This window comes from Diadema setosum, chromosome 11, assembly GCF_964275005.1.
Source record: "Diadema setosum chromosome 11, eeDiaSeto1, whole genome shotgun sequence".
NCBI lineage: Eukaryota > Metazoa > Echinodermata > Echinoidea > Diadematoida > Diadematidae > Diadema > Diadema setosum.
The window spans coordinates 27,043,185-27,062,312 of NC_092695.1; the positions used below are offsets into that span (position 1 = coordinate 27,043,185).

The window sequence follows — 19,128 nt, forward strand, 5'->3', positions numbered from 1 at the left end:
TTTAGAAGTATCAAGGGGGATGAGTCCTGATTATTGTTAGGGAGATTGTTCCAGAGAAGTGGGTCACAAACTGAAAAAGCAAAATCACCAGAATGGTTGTGGGTACAGGGACCAAGTGCAAGCTTTGCTCCAGATAATAATAATAATAATAATGATAATACATACAATTTCTATAGCGCCATTCTCCACTTTGATTAAATGCTCAAGGCACTTTACATCAAAGCAAACAGACTGAAGATACAAATACATCACCGTAATAGAAGATGAAGAAGCAGAAGAAAAAAAAAAAGACATGAAAGTCTGTCTTCAAAAGGCACTGGTCTTCAAAATGCACTGCTAAACAAATAGGATTTTAAATTACTCCTGAAAAAATGTTATGGAGCTTGAGTCTTTCAGCTCACGAGGAATTGAATTCCACAGTGTTGGTCCGGCGTGAGCGAAAGCTCGTTCCCCCCAAGATTTCCTAGAAAACGGAATATGTAAGAGACCTGAAGTTGAGGATCGAAGAGTTCGTGAAGGTTGGTATTGACGAAACAAACAAACATTGTAATCAGGAGCTGTTCCCTCAATAACGTGATAAACCAAAAGAAGTATCTTAAAGTGAATACGCTCCTGTACAGGCAACCAGTGAAGACTCTTCAGGATAGGGGTGATATGACTTTGTTTACTTGACAAAGAAACAATACGTGCAGCGGCATTTTGTAGTTTTTGTAATTGGGCATTTTGTGAGTTTGGTAGATTGAAAAACTCAGATGATGGTCTGAGATTCATATGTGTAGCCAGTTTAGGTTTGGATGAGATCGGGTCATTGGGTGAAGAACTGCATTTCTCTTTCGTCTATTCATCACCATTATCATTACAATCAGCAGCAGCACTATTCACGTGACGATCAATGAGTGTACCCTGCAAAAATGAGCTCTGTGATTCAAACATGAGATATCAACAGTATAATGGCTGTGGATCAGGAAAGACAAGATCGGGGCCTTGGTGTCCCCACCCTCAATCGCAAAGGATGCTCTTCACAGAGATGCCAACTCTTACTTTTGGGCAGTATTTTTGCAGTCCAAATATACTGCAGGTTCATGGAAAATAATGTTTTTCCCAAATTGCATTACTAAACATGTCTATTTCACAATAGGTAAAAATACAGGTGGAAAGAAAAATGGGTAAAAATCCACCAAAAATATGCTTTTTCAGCCCTCAGAATACTGCATTGCTGTTTACATGGTTATCAACCTTGCCTCTAGTGTTTTCCTCACCACATGCTGCAACGAGCTAATTTTCTTACGGTGGTCATCCTTTCTGCAGGGTAACTTCATATATCATCACTTTCACCTATTTGCCAATATGACAGAGTTATGAATATGTCTCTCTGAAACTTGAGATATTTGAATGCACTGAAACTTTGCTACTTTTGTCCAAAAACGTGAGAAATTCAAACACACTGAAACTTAATTACTTTTTGGGGGGGGGGGGTATTTTCCCTATAGCCTTTTGTTGTACTGTTTTAGTATGACTTTACTCTCTGTTTTTCATATCAACTTAGAACTTGGAGTTGAATTGGAAACAACGTTTTATATAACATGCCACTAGGTTCTCTTGAAATATTACCCTTAGTCCAGATCTACCGGGTCTCGCTGATTCAACAGGAGGCTACCTGAAAAGTTGAAAAGCCTAACAAGAAGATAGGAAGGTCTTCCTGATTAGTAGTACACAGGTATTTCATCTTAGGTTGAATCTCCCTGATAACACTTCGGAATATTCCTAGATTTGACAAGCGAATGTTGGCAGGACGAACCTTTCCAAGTTTAATCAGAGCAAGAGTAGCTGCTCTACTCTTTGCTGAAACAAATTTAGTCAGAACCATATTCTGGTCAAATATCACACCCAAGTTTCTTGGTGTGATAGTTTCATAATTTCAACCATCCCACTGGGTGACATTGTGATTTGTAATTCTGCCTGATGGGTGATGCCTTGTGTGCTGACATGCATTGTATATCAGCTGCTCCTTCCCCCTCCATGGCTGCCATCTCTAGTGTCATCCGCCAAACATGCACAGAATGCATGCACCTGATGGTTGCTGTCATAGTTGTGAGTGGCTCCGCCATGTCCCGCCCTTTCGTCTCCAAGCACCAACCTCTCCTGGAAAAAACAAACAAACAAACAAACATGTGGACAACAAGTCTGAGATGACAATGTGCTCTGAAAAGAAAATATTTGCAAGTCACTGGCGGTAATATGAACAGTCGAGATCAGAACAAGACTTTGCTGAAAGTGCTAGCTCAAGGGGTGACAAACTTTTCCTGTTTGATGTTTGATATGTAAAGAATTTTTTTTTTTTTTGATTGTTGTATTATTCTTTGCTGTCAGTTGGTTATCCTTGTCACTCTGTGGTCTGGGGCCTAGAACACCTGCCAGAGAGATACAATGTTTGAGGAGATGGTGAAGAAGATGTATCTGTACCTCTGCCCGATGCAAGATAACGTGGGCACTAACTGATTATGAAAATTGTATCATGACTCAAGCTGATAAGCATTTGCCACCTCATATTTATTTTTTCACCAGTTATGTGCAACCTTTTTTTTTTTTTGGTACTTATTGTACAATTATTCAGTGGCACTTGATTATCTGTGATCACCTTGTGATTCCTGGCAAAGTGCACTTGGTGCGGAGGCACGGTGTCAGAGGAGAGGTGGGAGACAAGATGGGCTTCTTTCTGACACCGGATGATTGATGTGTGAAGGAATTTGATCAATCGATCATTTATGTTTGGACAGTTGGACGAGCACTTGCCACATTGTTTTGCCCTGAGGGTGATGTGTAACTATGTGTCAGATGATGCAACCAAAACCACTGGTAGTGATAGCATCTCCAAGAGTTGGGGAACAGGGAGGGGATGAGGTAGACCCAGTGGCTACATACATAGGTCTTTGCAGCGCTTGTCTCTTGTTCTGTGAAAACTGTGAGACAATGACTTTGCATATGATGACAACCAAATGTTGGATGATTATTGATTGATATTGCAGTTGGATTTCTGCTGTCTTTTATTAGTATCCATGTTTTGGAAGAATGTGCACGGCATCAGACAAGCTCAAGAGACATATTTACATGGCATGATTCAACTCAACTGTTGTGTTTGCTTGTAGACTTGAAGGTGGCTTATGTTAATAGTATGTCTGAGAGGTCCCAGATGTGAAGGCCAGGAGACCAGCTGAGGCCATGTCGTGGGTTATCAATCTGTTTTGTTATAACCGTGTTTGTTATAACGAGAGTGCACTGTACTAGAAAGATCCCACATTGCTTCTCTCAAAGAGCAGCATGGAAACATGGACAAGGTGTCTTGTTTCACACACCTTGTTGTAGTGTGTGATAGATACTGACCCACCGTAGCCACGGCAGCTTGTATTGATCAGCAAAAAGTATCGCCCAGACACTTGTAATGGTCAGCAAAAAGTGTCAGCCAGACATGTCACAGTAAAAATAAAAGAAGATGTCTGCCAGTACATTATCCTAATCATCATTTGGCTCAGACAATGGACCAGACATGCATACAAATGATACAGCGAGATGTTCAACAGTATCTAAGTTGCATTCAAAGTTTGTTCACCCAACACCCGCTCCAGTCAGTGACACTGACCAAGATATTGCCATAGAGGGCACCCTTTCAGCAGTATGGACAAACAGAGATGAGGTTGCTGCTAACATTGCTTGTGTCTGCATTTGTCCATAGAGCACTGTAGGACCTTTAGGGTTTGTTTTTTTTTTGTCACTATCTTTGTCTTGGTTAGGCAATCAGACTACTAGCGATGGGAGATGACTTGGTTCCATGGTAATAATTTTTTGTATACTTGTGTTTGTCTATACCTTTGTGGTAATTGTTCTGTTATCAGTTATTTCTCTTGCTGTTTTCTATGAGAAAAAAATCCAAATCTATTTCACCATTTCAAGAAAGCCTTTTTAATAGTCTTCATCAATAATTACCTCTGTACATGCCGTGGTGTAAACCCACTGTGTGCCACATTATTCTGAGACAGCAACATTGTCATGCTTTGGGAAAACATTCTGTTTTTAAAATTTATGTACAGTTGAACCTCTATTATCCGGCCTCCCTTTATCCGGATCTCTCTATTATCCGGACGCAATCTCGCCGTGATTTTTTTATCTTTTTTTAATAATTACGGGAGGAAACACACATGAATTACATATACTTGATACATTTCTTAATAATTACTTAGTTAATCATCCCAAGAATTTATAAAAGAAAATGATTTCCGTTTGCAAACACGAACCTCTATTTTGGGGTCTGTTACTGAGTGTAACGATGAAAAGGTCGCAGTATACACATTACTACATGTGGTACTACAATGGGCTACATCAGTACATGTGTATGTGTATGTACCATAGAGCTCTATTATACGGTATGTACATGTATAAAGCATTGAGTCTCCCGTATCCGGCCAAATCCCTTATCCGGATGAGCCCCGGTCCCGACTTGTCCGGATACGAGAGGTTCAACTGTATGTTTTACAGATTTTTGTTACCCTGGACACGTAATGAGCAAAATTGTAGAGAAAATATCAAGCTTTGCGTTAGTGTAAATTGCATGACAAATTTATGATTGTTTTTCTTTCAAATGACCAGTAGCTACAGTGCACTAACATTGCATATAGAGGCATGACTTTTGCACACGTAACAGTGACAGAAACCTAGAATTTACTCGCAAATCCAGATAAGGAACAACAACAGATAGTCAATCACCACATAAAATGCAAGCTACATGTGACGGGAATAGAATTGCGAGAAACTTTTTCAATTCTCTGTGGCATTTGGCGATTTATCGGTCGGTTTGGGAGGGTTTGTGCATTTGAGTAGAATATGTGAACTTGGCACAGCATCCACTGAGTTGGGCGTGCTAACATGGCACATGAAGAGTTAAGAAAATAGGTATTTTTTGTGTGGAGGGGGCCTGTAGCATTTTATTTTGATAGGGACTCCTCATTTTTATCTTGGTGTATCTGCAGTATAGTATTTTAAACACCGATACAATGTATTACAGAAGTAGATTTGTCCAAATTTTCACAAATCAGATTTGCCAATCAAATGTGCTTATGGCTGCTGTTTCAAGAAATATTTACCAATAAATTCAAACTCTGTGCATACCTTTTTAAATAATGAAAAATTGTTCCAGACATCCAAAAAGTTTGCCATAGTCTTGACAAATGTAAAATAGTAATAATGATAATGATAATAGAAATAAATATATAGAAATGCTACCTTTATGAAAGCAAGAAACATAAAGAGTTGGCTTATTTATCAGAATTTATTCTGATAGGATCCAAACAGATTTTGTCTAAGGTGAATTCTGATACATGTTTTGTTAGAATCGGCAATAGTAATATCAAGCCTTCGAACAAAGTTCGTAATCTTGGTGTTGTTTATGATGCAAATCTGACATTCAAAGACCACATTTCATATGTATCCCAATCTGTAAGATTTCATTTGCGTAACCTGGGCTCAATTCGGAGATATTTAACTAGATCAGCAGCAGAAAAACTGATGCATGCTCTTATTTCGTCTCGTCTAGATTTCTGCAATTCTCTGTTTTGCAGTCTTCCACAAAAAGAACTCAGTAAACTGCAACGTCTTCAGAATTGTGCCGCTAGATTACTTACTTTCAAGAAGAAAACTGTGCATACTGCCCCAATACTTCGGTCCCTACATTGGCTTCCTGTTGAAAAACGTATTAACTTCAAGATTCTTCTTCTTGTTTACCGTACATTGCGTAAATTTGCCCCTGTCTACCTTCAAAATACTCTTCATCTTCACCAACCACCACGTAATCTACATTCATCAAACTCGCTAAAATTACAGGTACCTCGAATCAAGCATAATTGGGGGGATCGGGCTTTTTCATATATGGGCCCAAAACTATGGAATGGCCTACCAAAATCTCTTAGAGAAGCATCTTCCATTGATAGTTTCAAAAAGAATCTCAAGACGTATATTTTTAATTTGAATTGACAATATTGTATGCCTGTATGTAATGTATGTGTACGTATATATTGTTTGTTGGTTTATTGTCTTATTATTTTCTGTGATACTGTTGTAACGTGGCACAATATGTACTCTGTTCTATAGCGCCTTGAGTATCTTTTTTAGGTAGAAATGTGCACTCTACAAGAGTCTCACTATTATTATTATTTGATTAGGTTAAACGCACCATTTCTGGGCTATTTGTTGTTACCTTTGTGTGAACTTTCATTGACTGTGTATGCCAAATCTGTCACGTGATAAAGTATTTTGCCGCCAGCAAGTCATGTTCCTCTGTCTACTAGTTCGTGACAGAAAAATCTAGATCAAAGTGGGGCAAACTTCATTTGCAAAGCTGTGCCAAGTGTGATTAAAAAAGGGGCCCTTGGATCTCCAAGAGTCTTTAGTGTCAGCGTGAGATCGATGACGAGGGGCGATGAATCGGTATTTTAACGAAGCAGTATGTTGCATGGGGGCCAGACCTGTAGCATTGTGTAATAGGAGTCTTGTGATCAATAAGAAAATGCCTCAAACTGCTTCTCACTGGTTTTTAAATTATGCAAAATATTTCGGGGGATATCCACAAAGTAATGAAGTGAGGTCCATGTAGGGAATGCTTTGCTAACATCACACTTTTATAAGGAGTACAGCTATGTTCATGTATTTAGTTTGTCCAACCATTTGTTTTGTATTTTTTGTCTATTTTCTACTTTATTTCTTTGATGGCTCATTTTATTCATTTGTTGAATTGTATATGTTTTACTCTATATCTATTGATATACAGTATGTATTCATTTATTTATGCATCTATTGTTATTCATTTTATTAATTTGTTCATTCATAATAGTGATTTATTGATTGATTCATTGATTGATTTTATATGTGACCGTGCATCACAAAACCAACAAAAAGTTGCACCGCTCGATTGTATGTGAGGACTCAAAAAAGGTGAAATGGGTCAGCCAAATCAATTTTGAGTTTTCCATATTTTCTGAAAGAGCTCTTCTTCTTCTACATTATTCTTAAGTTTTGGATCATAAAATGAATGGGAAGGTGAGTTTTCAGCAGTTTATCTAAAACCATTCTAATCAGATTACACAGTGATGAAGTGGCTGAACACTTGATAAGATCAGAGGCCGAAACTGTTTGACCCAAATACCTTTATGTTTTGTTTTTGTTTTTGTTACATCTTTGATTTTTATGCCTCCGCCACGAAGTGGTGCCGGAGGCATTATGTTTTCGGGTTGTCCGTCCGTCCGTCCATCCGTCCTTCCGTCCGTCCGTAATGAATTTTGTGGACAAGGTAACTATCGAAACCTGTTGAGGTATCCTAATGAAACTTGGCATGTATGTGTATTAGGGGGTGAAGTTGTGCCTATCAACTTTTGGGTGCACATGCTCAAGGTCAAAGGTCAAAAGGTCAAGGTCAAATACATAACATTTCACTATTTCCACCATATCTATTGAATGCCTGAAGATATTTTCTTGAAACTTAGTGTATACATGTATTACCCAATTAAGATTCTCTGGTGAAAGTTTGGGTCATGAGGTCAAAGGTCAAAAGGTCAGGGTCAAATACATAAAATTTCACTATTTCCACCATATCTATTGAATGCCTGAAGATATTTTCTTGAAACTTAGTGTATACATGTATTACCCAATTAAGATTCTCTGGTGAAAGTTTGGGTCATGAGGTCAAAGGTCAAAGGTTAAAAGGTCAAGTAAAAATATTAAAACTTCTTTTTTTTTCTCTGTACCTTGGAAAATTGTTCAAGGTATCTTCATGGAACATAGTATATACATGTACTGACTGGAAGTGATTATCTAGAGAATATAGGGTTCATGGGGTCAAAGGTCAGGGGTCAAAGGTCAAGTGCAAGACTTCAAAATTTTACTATTACCCTCATCTTTATGCAATGCCAGCAGGGTTATTTTTTTACACTTGGTGTATGCATGTGTAACCTAATAGAAATTCTCTGGAAAGATTTTTTTTTTCTCTTTTTGCCTCAAAGGTCAAAAGGTCAAAGATCAAGTGAAAGTGCTGAACTAACTTTTTCCTCCATATCTCGAAAGTGGCTCAAGTTACCTTGAAACTTAGTACATATTATGCATGTTCTACCTGAAAGTAATTATCTTATGAATTTTAGGGTCAAGGGCCAGATGAAAATGGTAACAATTTACTATTCAATTCAGAAATTGCACTTTTTCTCCACACCTGTACCTTGAAAATTACTCAATGCCTAAATGTATGAATGGGTCAAAGTCAAGTTAAAGTCCTTAAATCCCTAGATACATGTACATGCTCTCCTATTCATCCAATTAAACCTACGTCAAGGAAGGTGAACATTCAACACATTTGTGACAAACTTGTCATTCCAATATTTTGCCAATTTTGTGAAAATGTAATCACACAGTGTCCACATGTACTATCTAGACCTATTGGGAAAATCATGCATTATGGTGGAGGCATACCAGTCGCCAAAGCGACATTTCTAGTTTTTTTTTAGTTCATATCAATGTTGCTTCTCCAGATTTGGATTGCTAAATTCTGCTGGCGCAAGATACACCTTTCCAATAAAGCAACAGCCCATATATATTACAGGTGGCCTTTTAAGTTTGAATGATGTGATAGGATTTTAATTAAATTATTGCAGAGCAAACAGGTAGATGTCACTGACCTATTGAAGCACACTTAAATCATTTATCCTCTTGAAATTATCATTGTGGTGAATAAAATGGTATATTTCCCATCAGTGTTCCCCGTGATAGAACTATATGCTTTGGAGTGATGACTCCACAGAAAATAACAGACATCAATATATGTGTAATGCAAGGTATTTTCTTGTAGAGATACATTATATGTAGTCCAAAGGGAAGGTCTAATGATAGAGACTCACCTGTTAGCCCGTTGAGGACGGACTGATTTTGCTATAATACTCATTTCCCAGAGACACCTGCCCGAGTATACTCGGGACTCATCCTCGACGGGTTGAAGGCATAATTTACCATTTGCAGATGAAACAAAAACCCAGCATTAGTACTTTTAAAATAGTTTTTAAATGTGAGTCGGGGATAGAAACAACTACTGTAAAAAATTATAATCCATATAATCGATGTAAGTATTGTTAAATACACAAAATGTGAACAATAGAATGATAAAGATGTTTCCAGACTAAACCGTCCACAGTTATGGTTTATTGAGAAAAATACTGATATTTCCTTATATTTTAGGCTTTATTGATGAAATTTTATATGGTAGGATGTTTGTGATACAACAGACCTACACATATGCATCAAATGTGATATCTTGAAAATCTTTTAAATCACTGCTCCCAAAGGTAAACAGGACCTTTAAGCTGCAGTATATCAAGCATTATAGTCTGTTGAAATTTTATAATAGCCAGGTTCTGCCCCACCCCCAGGAAAAAGAAGTAAACAAAATGTAATTGATAAGCAAACAGAAACAGAAACCATGCATAAATGTTGTGATGAAAGCACAATGTGACTACTTGAACTAAAAACAGCTCTACGGGGCACAAGAAAAATGTATGTTATAGTGATTGCTGCCGTCTATTGCCCCCAAAACCAGTGATCTGATACTTTCCTCATATTTTTTCACACAACATGACAGGCTTTCATAATTTAATTTTTTTTTTTCTGTTAAATGTTTTTCAATCCTTTTCATGTCAGTATCATAACCTACTCATTATTTGAAAGCAACAGCTAGTTTTGTTTTGTTTTGTTTTGTTTTTCCTGTGCTGTTAATATTTTTCCTCAGTTGTATTGCAAAAACTTGTAGTTTCAGGTGAGGTGGACTCCATTTGTGTGAGTTGTTTTAGAATGCTCAGGGCAGTGCGAGAAAGAAGAAAGGCGTGACTTTAAAATTTCACTGTTGAGACAGGCCGAAATACAGCTTTTTGGGTTGAGGTCATACACCTGTAACTTAAGCTTTTACATTGCTACACAGATTGATGTTAATCAAGCTCTTTGTTTGTACGTATTCATTTAGTTTATCCAGAAGTTTCCACCTTACTGCCCTCATCATCTGTTTTCTTTCTAAACTGTTTTTCTGTATTTCTCATATTACAATCTCAGAAACTAGACCTATGTGATTAGGTAAAAAGTTGTTATTATGTATTTCAGTAATGCCTAGATATTCGGGATATTAATTCCGCTATAGCTCAGTAGTGAAGGTAGGCCTATGCCACAGGACATGATGACATTGTTTAATGAGAATCGCTACATTTGATTCATTCTTGCAAAATCCAAAATGATGATTTTACCAATTTTTACCATGTTTATGTTCTCAGACCAAGGACTTTTCTATACATGCATAGCAAAAAAGCAATATAAATTAGGAAAATGCCTTGAGTTTATGTATGGGACAGAGGAAAGGGGGAATTATCCTTTAGCTTTCCACCGGCACTCCATGGAATACTATCACAATCTTATGTTGAATGCGGTAGAACAAGGAAACAGAAAATAAAGACATCATCTCTTTCCATAGAGGTCATGGGGATCATGAGTCAAGACGGTTGAATAAACATGATATATTACCACTTGGCCCCATGCACCGCTCGCTCGGAGTTCCACCCTTCTTGTGTTCAGGGTACTTGGGCGTTTGATTTGTAGAAAGTGTTTTCCAGTGTGTTATGGGTCACTGACGTATCAAACACGTTTTGATATGAAATTGTATCTCTTGTATATTTTGACGATAGAAGTACTTACAAGTGCATATGGATCAGCGGTATTTTCATATCATCAGAGTGTTGAGAGTTTCAAGTGGGTATCAACTATTGGGGAGGCTCTGATTACAGCTGTGTAGCAATGCACGGCGTAGACAGACTGACCTACTAAAGCTCTGTGTTTCACCGCTGATGAATTGCTGTGAATAAGGCTCTTGACTCATTTGGAACATCATAAGCCAGATTCACGAACAGGAGTTATTGGTTTCGTATCGTGATTCCAAAATTGATTCTGTTTGCCACCATGCACACACGGCAAAAAGAAAAAGGATCACTCAGTTGCAAATGAAGAGCTTTGCATGTCCACACTTTGCTTCCCTATTAGAAACAATGACTAAAGCCTTGCTCCCAGGCACCAGAGTGTGTGGACCCATTGTGGCAAGTTGTAATATGGGATTAGAAAAAAAGAAGCTATGGTCTTCACATGAGGTTCACACATGGTGCGCAGGGCAAATCATCACAAGATATATATATATAAATAGATATATTTATATATATATTTTTTTTAGCCAACCTGAGCCAAAGGCTCAAGTGAGCCATTGCGATTGTTCTTCGTCTGGAGTCCGTCGTGCTTCGTGTGTAAACTTTTTACATTTTCATCTTCTCCTTGAAAACCCTAAGACCGATTTTTACCAAACTTGGTCCTAGGGGATTAGGATCTCAATTTGTTAAAATGGGCACCATGCCCCACCCAGGGGGCCCCCAGGGGGCCAACCCCCCCCCCCCCTCCCAAATTAAGGAATCTTTAAAAATCTTCTTCTCTAGAACCAGAAGTGATAGAGCTAAACTTGATACTATGAAAGGAGGGGGAAGGGGTCCAAATTTGGGCCCTAATTGTACATTTTCATCTTCTACTTGAGAATGCCTGGTCAAATTTTAGTAGAGCTGTGTGTAATTTAGATTAGTGACTGCATGAAAGGTGAACTTGCACTACTCAGGTGAGTGCCCGGTCTCTTGGTATTTTTTTTTTTTTTTATCTAAAGCTTAGACTTTGGCATTGCAGCACATAATGCAAAAGATTAATATTTGTAAGTAGGTGTGTGTCCACACATAAGAATTAATGCCTTTTGAATCGTGTTGCAAAGAATTTATTTTCAAAAACTGTTCATTTTGAGTGTGTGTGAGCAGGAATATGTTGCAGGAGGCAGCTTCTATGTACAGGTAATACCCTGTTGATGTCACAGACAGTGCTAGCTTCCAAAATTCAAGTTGCCTTGACATATACAATTCAGATAGTTGGATACACTAGATGGTGCATGCTGACCATCTGTGGGTAGTACATGAGTGTACTTAAAGGCATAATTTAACATTTGCAGATGAAACAAAAAACCAGCATTAGTGCTTCAAAATATTTCTAAAATGTGAGTTAGGGATAGAAACAACCGCTGTGAAAATTTGAATCCGTATAATCAATGTTAAGTATTGCTAATTACACAAAATGTGAACAATAGTTATAATAAGAATGCTTCCAGACTAAACTGTCTACAGTTATGGTTTAGTGAGAAAAATGCTGATATCTCCTTATATTTTAGGCTTTATTGTGAAAAATTTATATGATACGATGTTTTGTGATACAACAGACCTACACATATGCATCAAGTGTAATATCTTGAACATTTTTTTAAATCACTGCTCCCAATGGTAAACTGGACCTTTAATGTGATCTTGCCAACTCTGACTCTGAAAATATCTTCATGGGATGATGCAAAGATCTGCTTTGTTGATTGTTCTGAGGCTCTCCCTACATCAGTTTTTTGTTTGCTTTTATAAAGCTTTTATTCGCTTTTATAAAGCTTTTATTCAGGTATTTAAAAAATGTAGGTTAATAAACATGTAGCAAAGTGAAATTAATTGTTCAGGCATTTAGTTTGAAATCGTGGCCCGTTGCATAAAACTTACCGTTGAATTTCAATGGTAACTACCGTCAAAATTAGGCATCACAGCCAATCAGCATCAAGGATTATAAGCTTTACCGCTAATTTGAAGACTTACCGCTAGAAAGGAGCGGTAAGTCCAGCGGTAAGGGTTTTATGCAACAGGGCACAGGGGCCCGTTGCATAAAAGTTACCATTATGGTAACTTTGCCATCCAATGGTAACTTCCATGGAATTCTTGATTTTGATTGGCTGTTGAGTATTGTTGCCATGGTAGTTACCATTGGATGGCAAAGTTACCATAATAGTAACTTTTATGCAACGGGCCCCCGATGTTTTCACTTACCTTTGTTGGTTCAAGAAAAAAAAAATCCACACTTTGTAAAAAGGAGTTAATCTCAGGTGGCAGTGTGTAACTAAATCTAGTTTGACTGAAATTCCAAGATTGCAAGTTTACTTTATGACATATAAAATGTATTTATATTGTCAAATATCCTCTTATGGTACCTGAGTATGGATATGAAAATCAAGTGTTGAGAAGAAAAGCCAAATATGTTAATTCCGTCAGAGCATTTTGCACTGTTCCAGAGCTGCCAATTCTCCTTTATTCTGAAAACTTACATACATTTCATGTTTTGACAAGGGAGTTATTTCAGTATATACTTTTAAACCTCCATTGCATGGAAATTACTTTCACCTACGTTTTTGTGTTGAGATGCATGTAACACATTGACTGCTCTTTGACTGCTGCATTTGCTTTGAGTTGTGCAGACAGATTTTACATTCATTATGTACAATGTATTTGATACATTATAGATCTAATGATAATTGTTTGATTGAGATTATACATCATTTCACGGTAAAGCCTGTCTAGTACAATATCCATTTCATCAATGTTTGCATTGGCTCTTTTTGTCATGTGCTGATCTACCATGACACAGAGAGAATCTTTCTTTCAGATGAAGAAAAAAAATCCTTTTTAGAATCGCATTATTTGAAACACGTTTCTAACCAGGTTTAGAGTTTCATACAGTTAAAATGCTGACTTGAATCTTGTCCATTACAGTAAATGGCAAACAGTATTCCATGCTCCTGCTATGTAACACAAGCTCCTGTCGCTAATTGCTAGTTGAAGAGGCCACTCAGTGCATATTCATTAATTGAACATTTACCTACCGTACATGTGATAGGCAAAGAGCACATGCTACCTCAAGCACAAGTGAGTAAGGTCAAGCTACACGTAAGCTGTGCCCTCAAATCATGAGTCTGTTGTAGGGTTTGACCTATTCGGACGGACAGATGCACGCCCAGAATTAAGCAATCTGCATTGGAATTATGGAAAGCACCTTTGGACTATAATTGGCCAAATGTGTTTTGAAAAACACCATGTGGAGAATTGTGATGGAAGTTTGTGTGCAAAATTACTCTGTTGAAGTGATATGAAACATGTTCTCACTATGAGTTCTTTTGACTGCTTGATGAGGGCTCAACATAGTAAAGATGATTAAGTTCTTTCAAGCTGCAAGAATTGATTTCTGCTTCAAATTACCAATGACACCTAGCAGTAGATCACAAGGAATAGTAGAGGACTGATATCGTATGATCTTCACAAGCCAACAAGCAAATACAAGCCTATAGATACGCGTATCTGTGTCGTACGTAAAAGTAGATATAAACAACCTTCTCTTGATACTCACTGAGTAGTTTAAAGTCCATCTTGTTTTTTTAAAAAGAAAAGAAACGGACACTGTAAAAGCAAAAGTAATCAGTCAAAGTGTGTCAGGCATGGGTCAGTAAGGCAAGTGCGAGCTGAACCACAGTCTTCAAAGAGCAGAAAAACCCAGGAGCAGCCTCCTCCAGGGAGCAATAACAATTTGAATGTTTTTTCAAGACAATCAGGAGTCCATCCTAGGCGGGTAACCCGATACTTCCCAGATGCCCGCTCAGAATGTGACACGGAGGGGAATCAAAAACTTCCAGTCCTGTCAGGGCTAAGCGAGTTTGGCTCCTCGACAACCAATTTGCCATCTCCAATTTCTGGTGCTTCTTCGTGAGATCCCCGCGTGCACGATATCCCCAGGAGTCGCAGGAAGGACTTCTCTCCATCCCCGGCCATCCCTCCAAACCTCCAGGCCCCCGTGCGAAACAATTCTCGGCTGCCGAAAGGAGGTTAGGTGTTTGTTGGCCGTCTTTACTCACTTCCTGCCGAAAAATGCCAGCTCTCGCAGTGCTCCAGTCCCGGGAGTCTCCGGGATGATGAAACGAAAGGGAGAGGAGGGGGGAAGGAAAAGCCGAATCAAAGCCCTGAAAGAGCCGGGTCCCAGTTTTTCCAGCTAAGGCAGCATGTCGTGCAATGACACGCTCGGGGTGAAGATGCCCGTAAATGGCGTAATTGAAAACACTGCCACATCAGGAAATCCATGGCTGTGGATGCAGTGTTTGCCCGCATCATAGCAACAGAAGAGGGCAAGGGGATGCTACCACTCACTCTCTCGTGAGGAGGAACTGCCAATCACCATTACAGCAATTGTCGGCCATCAAAGGGGCTCGCGAAAAGACGGAGTGACAGATATAAGGCAAAAGTCGTTCGAGCCACAATGGGGAAAAGGCATCTCGCAAGGATGTGATGTAAGTGGTGTCATCTGCCCCTCCAGTGAAAGTATCATGCACAGGGTGCGTTCGTCAAGATGATTCAATACATGGTTATTCAAGCAGAAAGATGCAGGTGCTCCTTGGGGATTGCAAGTAGATTCAGAGGATATACACTCATATGAGAACCTTTATATCAGTTCTCAAATTTGGTGAAATTTTTATTGTAATGAATGCATTGCATAACCTCAAATCAGCAGAAGTATATGGAAGGAATTTAAGGATAACCCTTATGATCTGTGATTTTGGTCAAATCATAGGATAAATTTAGGAACTGTCACATTGCATGGACTTGGGTAAACTGGCTTATCCCAAATTTGAGCTGCAGACATCTTGGCCCTCAGCATGATGTAAACAAATTTTACATCTTATATGAAGAATCATTGTTTGGGGTGAGACAACGCTGCACACTGGCACTGGTCTGACAGTCCAGAGCAGTGAAAATCAACGTCGGACCAGTAACATACAAGGAATGGACCAGTTAAAAAATGGAAATGGTAAAACTGGGTATCTACTGGTCAGACAGGGTCAGGTCAGACCAGGAAAAAAGAAAATGGGATTATGTGCAGCCCTGCTTAAGAGCTGTTCAGTTATCACACAATCAATGATATACAAGAAATGTGTCACCCTTGTCCATGTGTGCCATACTAGTGCTTTAAAGAGGTAGACATCAAGAAAAGATACAACAAAGATAAAATATGCATATTTTGATTGTGCATTCCAATTATTATTGTGGCTCTTCCATCTCCCTACCATTCTTTTCTAGAGGTATCTTCTTGTGTATGTGGGCGTGTTTGTTTTTGTGCTCGTGTATGTTGATTTGTTAGTTAGGTATTTCTTTTTTTATTAGTCATTCCTGTATTCTTTAACATCTGCTGCCTTGGAGTGATGCCCTATGCATCTCATGGAACCAATCTACTTCGTCCAGTGTGCAGGAAAACTGTTACGGGTGCAACTGATTATAAGGGTTTAACCAATATCTTTAGAGGACATTCTGTTATCTTATCGAAGTTTCATGCTAATTTGAAATCCCTTTGCTGGTGAGGTTAAAAAAAAATCTACTTGACCTAGAAAGAAAAAAAAAAAGAGGGAAATCAAAACCTGATGTATCAAGAAAAATGGGGAAAATTGTCATTTACTGTAGGTATTCAGTCATTGCTCTGCTCTACGTACACCAACACTTGTGGCTGTGGGGATTAGCCACTTGGCCATAAATTCAATTACCTGAAATTTCCTCAGTTGCTCCTGTCCTGTCATAACAAGCATGATTCCTACAAATTGTACTAATTATGTCTCCCAAGCTTAATGTCTTCATTGGTGGCAAATGAAATGTATAACATATTTCCCCCCATTTTGAACAAATTAACTTGATGAACCGGCCAAGGCCGAGTTAGATTGTCTTGCCCAATCTGATGCTCAATTTGCCATGGTATTTGCCTCGGGAATGATTTATTGATTCTACAGCGTCAATCTCAGACTTTCTCAACTCTCGCTGACTGTCTCTATGGACTGACTTGGGGTATCTCTATGCATTCTCCGATGCGTAGTAACAAGTCAAAAGTGATTTATTGGGATAAAAAAAAGTGCCAATACTATGATCCCCTTGTCAACCACAGTCTTCCTTCCACTTCAGGTGCTTTTCATATCTGCTTGACCCAGCTAGAGAGAGAGGGGCCATCACTTTTGTTTTCTTCTCCCTCTTGCTTTCTCTCTCTCTCTGTTTCTTTTGTGTGGCCAAAAATTGACATAGGAGTGCAGGGTCACTAAGAATTGGAAATAGGTTATCCACAAATTGATAAGCAGCCATTGAATCTCTTTCAACCAGATTCATATAAACTGGTTTTTTTCGTGGACGTGTATCGATGCACAACCATATTTTATCGATGATGTACTGTATGAGCAGAACCACAAGGAATGGTAGAATCAATATCTTTGATCAAGTTCTCAACTGGGAAGGTGCAGATGTGTATTTTTTCAGAGCTCCTGGATCAAATTCCATTCATAATATTTGTCTTTCTTTTAATTTACCCTTTTAAAAAATCGCACATGACTGAAACAATGATATTTGAATCTTGCTGAAATCCTACCTCACCTAGATCTTATCAGTTTTCTGGGCTGTCTCTTTTGGAGAGTTAATGCAGGTACTTTATATTGGTTTTGTGTTTGCATGAATGAAAAACCAGATGCACCTCCACATACATTTCTGCTCTCTTCTGTGATATTGCTATTTTATCATTCTTGTATTCCTTTGTCCTGTTTTGTTCAATCTGTCATCAGGGAAATGTAACTTTTCATAGCCTATTCTATTTCATCGTGAATCGTTTATTTGGGTTGTAGTTTGTGCAATCAAATTTTAGATTTATCTCTCAAGACCTATGAAAAAATTATGGTGTAACATCAGAACTATATGTTTCACTGCATTAATGTTCCCTGATATAATATTTTTTAATGATTGGGGCAAGATGATAATTTCTACTTTTGTTCTTCTTGGACTCTTGGTCTGTAATTCAAGATTGTAACAATCTTCTCACATACATGTACCTGTTCATAAAGGAATTGACTTGTATACCAGCATCCATTTTGTTGAGGTTTATTGCAAATAACCTCCAGATATTTTGTAGAACATCATATTTTTCTTTTCAGTCTAGAAACTTGTATACCTACAGACAGTCATGCATGGCCAATAATGTGAAACATACAGGAGATCCATTTTTTTTTTTTTGTGTGTGTGTATGTGTGTGTGTGCAATATTGATTTATAACTTAATTTTTTATGTTATTTTGCTCTGGAAGGGGCAGAATTATACATTTATCAAACCAATTAGTTCAAGTTATACCAACAAGACAGACAAATCAAGAAGAAAAGAAAAGAAATTAAGAGACTCTGAACAGAAACTGCACGACAAACTCATCCAGGCCACTTACTGTGGCAGGAAGTATACAATCAAGCCATGGACTTCCTCATCTTTCTGTGGCACAGCATTGAAAAAAAAAAAAAAAAAAAATCAAATATATTTCAGAGCATAGTAGCTTTGGTCAATTTGGTCAGCACAGATGTGTTTGTGTTTGAATGACCAAATTTCCAATATGACTTAGCACTCAATGTCAAGTTAGGCCTCCATTGTTTTTTTCTTCTTCCTCTTCCTCTCTTTTTCTTCATCTGTAGTGAGAAGAGAGCAAGCAATCCATGGCTCAGACTGTCTATTAATGCCAGCTGGAATTCATTATCCAAATCCTGATAAGATCTTTGCTTGCTTCTTCTAGAGGATAGTAGATGTGTTTCATATTTGTTATTCCTTTCACATCCATAGTCATATCTGTAGTGGATTTCAAAATCAAATGCTTCCAATCTTACAAAGATATTGGACAGGAAAAAAAAAAATCCAGGTGTGAACACACACCTCCAAAACACATGAAAAAAAAGAAAACACCCAAAACACTCACATATATATGTGTGTGTGTGTGTGTGTGTGTGTGTGTGTGTGTACTGTAAAAGTGGATATTTTTGCGCGACTAATTTTTCGCGCTTGGCCGGGTGAGAAGAGTTTCGCGTGTGTTTAATTCCGCAGAATCAAGAGACCTAGTACAGGAAGTTTAGAACATACGGCAAGCAAAAATATTCGTGTGTTTTTTTTTTTTGTTCTTTTTTTTGCGCTAGTTTCTGGTTGCGCGAAATGCGCGAAAATTTCAACACTGCAAAAATTTCCACTTTTAAAGTATGTGTGTGTTTATATATATTTTATGTATATATACATAAGCCTGTACATATATTTAGGTTTCTATATATATAATACGCGAAGTTGTTGTTGTTGTCGCGGCCTTATGTATTTC

At 38.1% G+C, this 19,128-nt stretch overlaps 1 protein-coding gene across 1 annotated transcript in view; it reads left to right on the forward strand.

Annotated features, from left to right (window-relative positions):
- Positions 1 to 19,128, forward strand: part of LOC140234760 (dolichyl-phosphate beta-glucosyltransferase-like) — a 41,378-nt gene that overhangs the window by 14,100 nt on the left and 8,150 nt on the right. The gene's annotated exons all lie outside the window — the stretch shown is intronic.